This window comes from Trichechus manatus, unplaced genomic scaffold (assembly GCF_000243295.1).
Source record: "Trichechus manatus latirostris isolate Lorelei unplaced genomic scaffold, TriManLat1.0 scaffold00008, whole genome shotgun sequence".
NCBI lineage: Eukaryota > Metazoa > Chordata > Mammalia > Sirenia > Trichechidae > Trichechus > Trichechus manatus.
The window spans coordinates 34,266,641-34,275,503 of NW_004443944.1; the positions used below are offsets into that span (position 1 = coordinate 34,266,641).

The following is an 8,863-nucleotide window of genomic DNA, read 5'->3' on the forward strand; positions in this document are numbered from 1 at the left end:
AAAAAACCGAACCCATTGCCATCGAGTCGATTCCAACTTATAGCGACCCTATAGGACAAAGTAGAACTGTCCCATAGGGTTTCCAAGGAGGGGCTGGTGGATTCCTACTACTGACCTTTTGGTTAGCGGCCAAACACTTAACCACTGCGCCACAGTCTTGTTTTCTGGCAATGTCTTCAGTGCAGCTTATTCTTCCTTCAGTACCTCGGTTCTTGATCATATGCCACCTCTTGAAATGGATGAACGTCAACCAATTCTTTTTGGACATTGACTCTGTGTATTCCTTCTATCTTCTTTTGATGCTTCCTGCGTCATTCAGTATTTTACCCATAGAATCTTTCAATATTGCAACTTGAGGCTTGATTTTTTCTTCACTTCTTTGAGCTTGAGAAATGCCAAGCATGTTCTTCCTTTTTGGTTGTCTAACTCCAGGTCTTTGCACATTTCATTATAATACTTACCTGTTTCTTCTAGAGCTGCCCTTTGAAATCTTCTGTTCAGCTCTTTCATGTCATCATTTTTCCTGTTCGCTTTAGCTACCCTGCATTCATGAGCAAGTTTCAGAGTCTCTTCTGACACAATTTTGTTCATTTCCTTCTTTCCTGCTTTTTAAATGACCTTTTGCTTTCTTCATGTATGACGTCCTCCCACAACTCGTCTGGACTTCTCTCATTAGTGTCCAATGCATCAAATCTGTTCTTGAGATGGTCTCTAAATTCAATGAAACATACTCAAGGTCATATTTTGGGCTCTAGAGGAATTGTTTTAATTTCCTTCAACTTGAACTTGCATAAGAGCAGTTGATGGTCTGTTCCACAGTTGGCCCCTGGCCTTGTTCTGACTGATAATATTGAGCTTCTCCATCATCTCTTTCCACAAATGTAGTCAATTTGATTGGTGTGTATTACATCTGTTGAGGTTCATGTGTATAGTCACCATTTATGTTGTTGATAAAAGGTATCCCAATGAATAGGTCATTGGTCTTGCAAATTTCATCATGTGATATCCGGCATTGTTTCTATCACCAAGGTCATATTTTCCAACTACTGATACTTCTTTGTTTCCTATCTTTGCATTCCAATCACCCGTAATTATCAATGCATCTTGATTGCATGTTTACTCTATTTCAGACTGTAGAAGTTGGTAAAAATCTTCAATTTCTTCATCTTTGGCCTTACTGGTTGGTGTATAAATTTTAATAATATTTGTATTAACAGGTCTTCCTTGAAGGCATGTGGTTATTATCCCATCACTGACAGCTTTCTACTTCAGGATAGATCTTAAAGTGTTCTTTTTGACAATGAATGTGATGCTGTTCCTCTTCAATTTGTCATTCCTGGCATAATAGACCATATGATTGTCCAATTCAAAATACCAGTCCATTTCAGCTCACTAATGCCTAGGATATTGATCTTTATGTGTTCCATTTCACTCTAGACAACTTCCAATTTTCCTAGATTCATACTTCGTACATTCTATGTTCCAATTATTAATGGTTGTTTTCAGCTGTTTCTTCTCATTTTGAGTTGTTCCACATCAGCAAATGAAGGTCCCAAAAGCTTGACTCCATCCATGTCATTAAGCTTGACTACTTTGGGAAGGCAGCTCTTCTCCAGTCTTATACTGAGTACCTTCCAACCTGAGCAGCTCATCTTCTTGCACTATGTCTGACAATGTTCAGCTGCTATTAATAAGGTTTTCACTGGCCAATTTTTTCTGAAGTAGATCACCTAGTCCTTTTTCCCAGTCTATCTTAGTCTGGAAACTCTGCTGAAACCTATCTACCGTGGGTGACTGTTATGAATTGAATTGTGTCCCCCAAAAATAGGTACCAACTGGCTAGGTCATTACACCCAGTGTTGTGTGGGTGTCCACCATTTTGTGATCTGATGTGATTATCCTAACCTGTGTAAATCCTAACCTCTGTAATGTTAATGAAGCATAATTAGAGGTAGTTATGTTAATGAGACAGGATTCAATCTACAGGATTAGGTTGTATCTTGAGTCAATCTCTTTTGAGATATAAAAGAGAGAAGTGAGCAGAGAGGAGAGGGACCTCATACCACCCAGAAAGAAGGACTGGGAGTGGAGCGCCTCCTTTGGACCTGGAGTCCTTGCTAAGAAGCTCCTAGACCTGGGGAAGATTGATGACAAAAACATTCCTCTAGAACTGACAGAGAGAGAAAGCCTTCCCTGGGAGCTAGCACCCTGAATTTGGACTTCTAGCCTCCTAAACTGTGAGAGAATAAACTGTTTTTTAAAGCCATCCACTTGTGGCATTTCTGTTATAGCTGCACTAGATAACTAATACAGTGACCCTTATGGCACTTGAAATACTGGTGAATAGTCTTCAACATCATAGCAACGTGGAAGCAACCACAGTACAACAAACTGACAGACGAGTAGTGGTCTTTTGATTATGGTGCATAGAAAACGTTTACATATCCTTTAAAGATGACTTTTCTTTTATGTAAATTTAAATTGTTAGGCAAATAGGCAGACAGTCACCAAGGATTTTGTTAACTCTGACGCTTTTGTTAGCTGCTCGTAAGTCAACTCCAACTCATGGCAACCTTGCGTACAACAGAACAAAACACTACCTGGTTGTGCATCCTCTTCACAATCTCTGGCATGTTTGACTCCATCATTGCAGCCCTAGTGCCAATTCATCTCTCCAAGGGTCTTCCTCACCCTAATTGGCCCTCTGCTTTACCAAACATGATATCCTCCTCTAGTAATTAATCCCTCCTCATGACATATCTAAAGCAAGTGAGGTGGGCAACATTCTGTTGTGATCTGTAAGGTTTTCATTTGCTAATTTTCAGAAGTAGATTACCAGGCCTTTTTTCCTAGTCTTAGTCTGGAAGCGCCGCTGAAACCTGTCCACCATGGGTGACCCTGCTGGTATTTGTAACACCTGTGGCAAAGCTTCCAGCACCACAGCACCATGCAAGCCACCACAGTTTGACAAACTGACATATGAGTGGTGGTTGACACCAAATAGGAAGGATAAAATTTAGAATAAGATTTTCTGTTCACAAAACTGTGACAAAATTTGTCATTTAAAACAGGGTACTTCTATAAATGTTTTGTAAACACTTATTGGGATTATTCAGATTTATCCATGTATCATCCCAAGAGCCAACAGGATGGGTACCAGAGCTGGGTATAGTCAATCATCATGATTTGGGCTTCTCATCTCCAAACCTATTAATGATGGCTTAAATTTTCTTTTCAATTATGTTTTAATAGAAATAAAGTCTATGACCATTAGCTATGCATTTTTTGTTACTAGCTCATAAAAAAGCCATTGCCTGCATACCAAACATAGTATAAAAAATAAAATAAAGGGTTTATCTTTCTGTTTCTTCACTGATTTGGTAGGCCAGCCCTAGTGATCTTCAGGAGCTGTGTAAAAGGCACTCATAAACTCAGAAGCTCACCTGCTCTTCCTCAGGCTCCGATCAGTGTTAGTCATTAATGTTTACAAAAATGTCCTTTAGGGTGTTTCATCTTTAAGTTGAAAAATTTATTCTTTGCAATGATATAGCTCATCAATATCAGTGGGCTTCCTCATTCCTGAAGGTATTTCTGATATCTGGTCAACATATGCTTATATTTATTCTACTTCCTTTCCTGTCCATGTTGAGTTGCTTCTGGAATGCTTTGAAATGCATCAAGGAAGAATCCTACAGAGTTTGTCACGATGTACCATGTCAACTTTGGAATGGTGCTTTCTTCATTATTATATCCTAATCATTTTTGGTAGCCATTAATAACTTAAACATTTGTTCTCAGAATTTACTCCTTATAAACTACTGGGAAGACTGATGTTTTTCCAGGGAGGCCCACAATTTTCTAGTAATTTGTTACATGTCTCTGATTTTTCTGTTTTCGTGACGGATGCCCATAACTATTGTGGACCATGGTCAATGTCTTGCAACTTTATTATATTTCTGAATTTCTTCCTGATACTACTACTTCACTTCTACTCACTTGATGAGGGCTATAGTTCTAGTAATTAGATATTCTGCTGCATTGTTGAATTTCTCAGTCTTTCAACAGGAGCTATAGCATCAGCAAATCCCTTCTCAATTGTGCAACTCATTTCTAAGGAAGTCTCTGGCAATCCTAGTATCTTTCCTATAGTCTTCATAACTTTTTTGATTGTTGTAAAAAATATATGTCACAACATTAGCCAGTTCAACATTTTTCAAGTGTGTATCTTTTTCTTTTTTAAGAAACAAATCCTATTGTTTGAAGCCACTGAGAATTGGGATTTATTCGCTAATGCAGCATAACTGAGCCTACCATGATTAACAAGTAAGAGCAAGAAGTTACTCAGTGACCATGGTAGACGTATTGGTTTTGCCCCTTGTAGCCCCAACAGTGACCTGCTGCAAAGGGGTCAAGGCACTGGACTTTTAGTTTCTGCCCTGCCTGGAGGTTGTATTCATCCACTATCAGGTTATACAATACATCGATGGATTTGTTCATAAGCAATAAGTAAGACTTCACTTGCCCATCCACCTTTTAATTCATCCTTAATTTCCCATGAAGAGCTGTTAGCATAGAGGCTGCTGCATGAAGTTGTCTCCTTTCGAGACTCAAATTGTAAAAGTATATGGCTTTCTAGTCTTCCTTCCATAGGACTTTCCCCTTTCATCTCCTGTTTGTGGGCCCTAGACAGAAGGCTGTGAAATCGAGTTCCTTTTTTTTTTTTTCCCTTTCCTTTTCTTTCTTCCAAGGTGAAATGACTCAACGTAAATTGAATCCCTTAATTTTCAGCAGAATTGGAGGCTTGCATGTTTGATTTATAGAGAACTTCTTTGAGAGTCTATACTAAACTGTAGTTAAAAATTTTTCTTTTGGTTTAATTGTAGATTCAAATAGAATTGTGAGAAATAATAGAGAGATCTTCTGAACCTGTTACTCAGGTTTCTCCAAAAATAACACCTTGCCAAACTATAGTACAATATCACAATCAGAATATAATCCACTGGTCATGTTCAGATTTCCTCAGTTTTACTTGTACTCCCCTTTGTGATTGTGTGTGGGTGTGAGTATTTCATTCTATGCAATTTCATCACAAGTGTAGGTTCATGTATCCAACACCACAAGCAAGACATAGAACCGTCTATCAACACAAGAATCCTTCCGGTTGCCCTTTTATAGGCACACTCACTTACCCCCTCTTCTGTCCTTTCGTTGCTGTTAGTGGTTGTCCGCTGGATTCCAACTCACAGGGACCCCACGTATGCAAAGTAGAACTGCTCCATGGGGTTTTCAAAGCTGTGACCTTTTGGAAGCAGACCTCCAGGCATCTCTTCTGAGTCGTCTCTGGGTGGGTTCAAAGCACCAGCCTTTCTGGTGGTAGTCAAGTGTTTAACCATTTGCACCACCCAGGGACTCCTCCATAACAGCTGGTAACCACTAATCTGTCCTCCATTTCTGCAGTTTTGTCATTTCAAGAATGTGACAGAAATGAAATCTTAAGTATGTAACCTTTAGGGACTGGGTAATTCTTCACTCTGCATAATTCCTCGAAGATCCATCCAAGTTGTTATATGAATCAATAGTTTGTTCTTTTTTATTGCTGAGTAGTATTGCATGGTATGGAGGTACCATAGTTTAACCATTCACCTGTTGAAAGACATCTGGGTTGTTTCCATATTTTGGCTGTTATAAGTAAAACCACTGTCATGGATTGAATTACGTCCCCCAGAAAATGTGTGTATCAATTTGACTAGGCCATGATTCCCAGTAGTGTGCTGTTGTCCTCCATTTTGTGATTCTAATTTTATGTGAAAGAGGATTAGGGTGGGATTGTAACACCCTTACTAAGGTCCCATCCCTGATCCAATGTAAAGGGAGTTTCACCGAGGTGTGGCCTGCACCACCTTTTATCTTACAAGAGATAAAGGAAAGGGAAGCAAGTGAAGAGTTGGGAACCTCATACCACCAAGAAAGCAGCTCCGGGAGCAGAGCGTATCCTGTGGACCTGGGGTCCCCACGTGGAGAAGCTCTTAGTCCAGAGGAAGATTGATGACAAAGTTCACAGAGACAGAAAGACTTCTCCTGGAGCTGACGCCCTGAATTTGGACTTCTAGCCTACTTTACTGTGAGGAAATAAACTTCTGTTTGTTAAAGCCATCCACTTGTGGTATTTCTGTTACAGCAGCACTAGATGACTAAGACAGCCACTGTAAATGTTCATGTGCAGGTTTTTGTGTAAATGTAAATTTTCATTTCTCTGGGATAAATGCCCAGGAATGCAATAGCTGTGTCATATAGTAGTTGCGTGTTTAGTTTTTAAGAAACTGCTGACTTGTTTTCCAGAGTGGTTAGATCATTTTACATCCTCATCAGCAATGTTACATCCTCATCAGCAATGACTGAGTGATCCTGTTTCTCAAAGTTCTTGTATTTGATGTTATCATGTTTATTTTAGCCATTCTGAGGGGACTGTAGTGATATCTCACTGTGGTTAGTTTGCATTTTCCTAAGGGCTAGTAACGCTGAACATCTGTTCATGTGCTTATTTCCCATCTGTATTTCTTCTACAATGAAATGTCTATTCAAGTCTTTTGTCCATTTTCTAACTGTATTTCTTTTTTTCTTTTACTGTTGAATTTTGAGAGTTCTTTATATATTCTAGATTCAAATCTTTGTCGGATACATAGTTTGCAAATATTTTCTCCCAGTGCATAGCTTGTATTTTAATCTTTGTTTTGTTTCATCAGCAATTTGTAATTTTCACAACTCCAATCTTGTACGTTTTTTAGGATTGAGCTAGACTAATTCTTAACTATTTCATTTTCATTTGGGCTATTGTAAATGATATCGTTTTTCACACTTTTGTTTTTAATATGTAGAAATGTAATTGATTTTTGTGTGTTCATGTTGTATCCTGCCATCTTGCTGATCTCACATATTAGCTCTAGAGACTTTTTAATAGATTTCTTGGGATTTTCAATGTAGGCAGTTACGTTATCTGCAAAGAGAGAAGATTTTATTTCGTCCTTTCCAATCCATATGAGTTTTCTTTTTTGTGTCTCATTGCAATTGCTGGAACTTCCAGCACAGTGTTGCCTTGTTTTCAATTTTAGGGGGAAAATATGCAGTCTTTCATCATTAAGTATGACGTTAGCTGTAGGATTTTTGTAGATGCTCCTTACCAAGTTGAGGAAGTTTTTCCTCTATTCCTGGTTTGCTGAGAGTTTTTATCACGAATGGGTATTGGATTTTGTAAAATGCTTTATCTACTTTAATTGCTACCATCATATAATTTCTCTTTTTAGCCTATTGATATGAAGGATTATAATGACTGATTTTCAAGTGTTGAAAACAGTCTTGCATGCCTGGGTGAAATCCTACTTGGCCGTGGTGTAGAATTCTTTTTCAACATTTCTTGATTTGCTTTGCTAGTATTTTATTACGGATGTTTGCATCTAAGTTCAAGAGATATGTTGGTTTGTAGTTTTCTTTCTTTCTTTTATTTTTGGACCATCTTTGTCTGGTTTTGGTCTCAAGGTAATATTGGCCTCATAAAATGAGTTGGAAAGTATTCTCTTTTCTTCTATTTTCTGGAAGAGATTGTGTCAGATTGGTATACTTTGAATGCTTTGTACAATTCTCCAACAAGACTTGGTGTCTAATATCTTTTACTCTACCTCAAACATCCCCCTTACTCACGCTCAGATAATGGTCTTGCTTCCTATTTCATCTGGTCTGAATTCCTCAAGCTATGCACTGTGGCAAATGGGACTCAAAGCCTCAGCCAAAGCAGACCAATGGCATTAGGGAAGAGAAAACACAAGCTTATTCAGCTTTTGTAGCAAGTAGAGGCAGAACTGGGCAGACTCAGTAAGTAGTCTGTTGGGGGAGACTTTGGGGCTTAGCCCCATCACTGACCTGGAAAAACTTCTATAGTGACCACCTCTGGCAAAGTAGTCTGTGAGCACTCAAGCTTCTGCAACATATCAACAGTGAATATTTGTGGGTGGAGGCATGGTGGATTATTTTCTTGGTATATAATTTCACATCTTCAAACATTTTTCTACATTGAGGAAGTAGCATTTGGGTGGTACAAACAGTTAAGCAATCAACTACTAACCAAAGGATTAGTGGATCAAACCCGCCCAGAGGCACCTGGTGATCTGTATCTGAAAGGTCACGGCCTTGAAAACTTTACGGACCAGCTCTACTCTGTACACATGGGGTCTGATGACTAGATGACAACTCACAACAACAAAAGCAATTAGTTTAAAAGACAGATCCTCTGTTCCCAGGAACCTTTGATAAGTGTGATAACTGGGATCAGGGTCTGTAGGACAGGAGTTGTAATGTGTGATTTGCCCAGCCCTGTATCCGTGGAAATCAGCCCATACTTGAACAAGGGGACTTGGAACAGAGGTGGCCATGAAAGATTTTGGAAGCCGGGAGTCATCCTAGTCTGAGTCCCCTAAATTCTGTCTTTTCTGGAATGGCCTAGATTTCCAAAGGAAGTCTATGGCAATAGGTGAGGATAACACAGTAAACAGGTGGAGAGCTCCCCCCACACACAGAGCCTGAGGCCCCCACTTACCTGTGAGTCCCAGAAACAGAGGCAGCAGTAGGGAAAGCAGAAGTGGGTAGGGCAGGGAGTCAGTGATGGGCATCATGGTGGCCTCAGGTGACTTCTCTGTCTGAAGGCCCTGGAAAGGCACAGGACTCTGTGCTCTGAGGAGAGAGTATAGTTTCTGCCTCCATGACGTCAGAGGAAGGGGGTTGTGATGAGGGGAAAAGCCATGGGACTGTGGCACTTTTTACTACGTGATTATAAAATTAGACAAGGTTGTTACAAGCTGAGAAGTTGCTGATG

At 39.5% G+C, this 8,863-nt stretch overlaps 1 protein-coding gene and 1 pseudogene across 1 annotated transcript in view; both read right to left on the minus strand.

Moving 5' to 3' along the window:
* Positions 1–8,863, minus strand: part of LOC101344271 (signal-regulatory protein beta-1-like) — a 77,074-nt gene that overhangs the window by 39,434 nt on the left and 28,777 nt on the right.
* Positions 3,210–4,724, minus strand: LOC105756770 (FGFR1 oncogene partner 2 pseudogene; annotated as a pseudogene).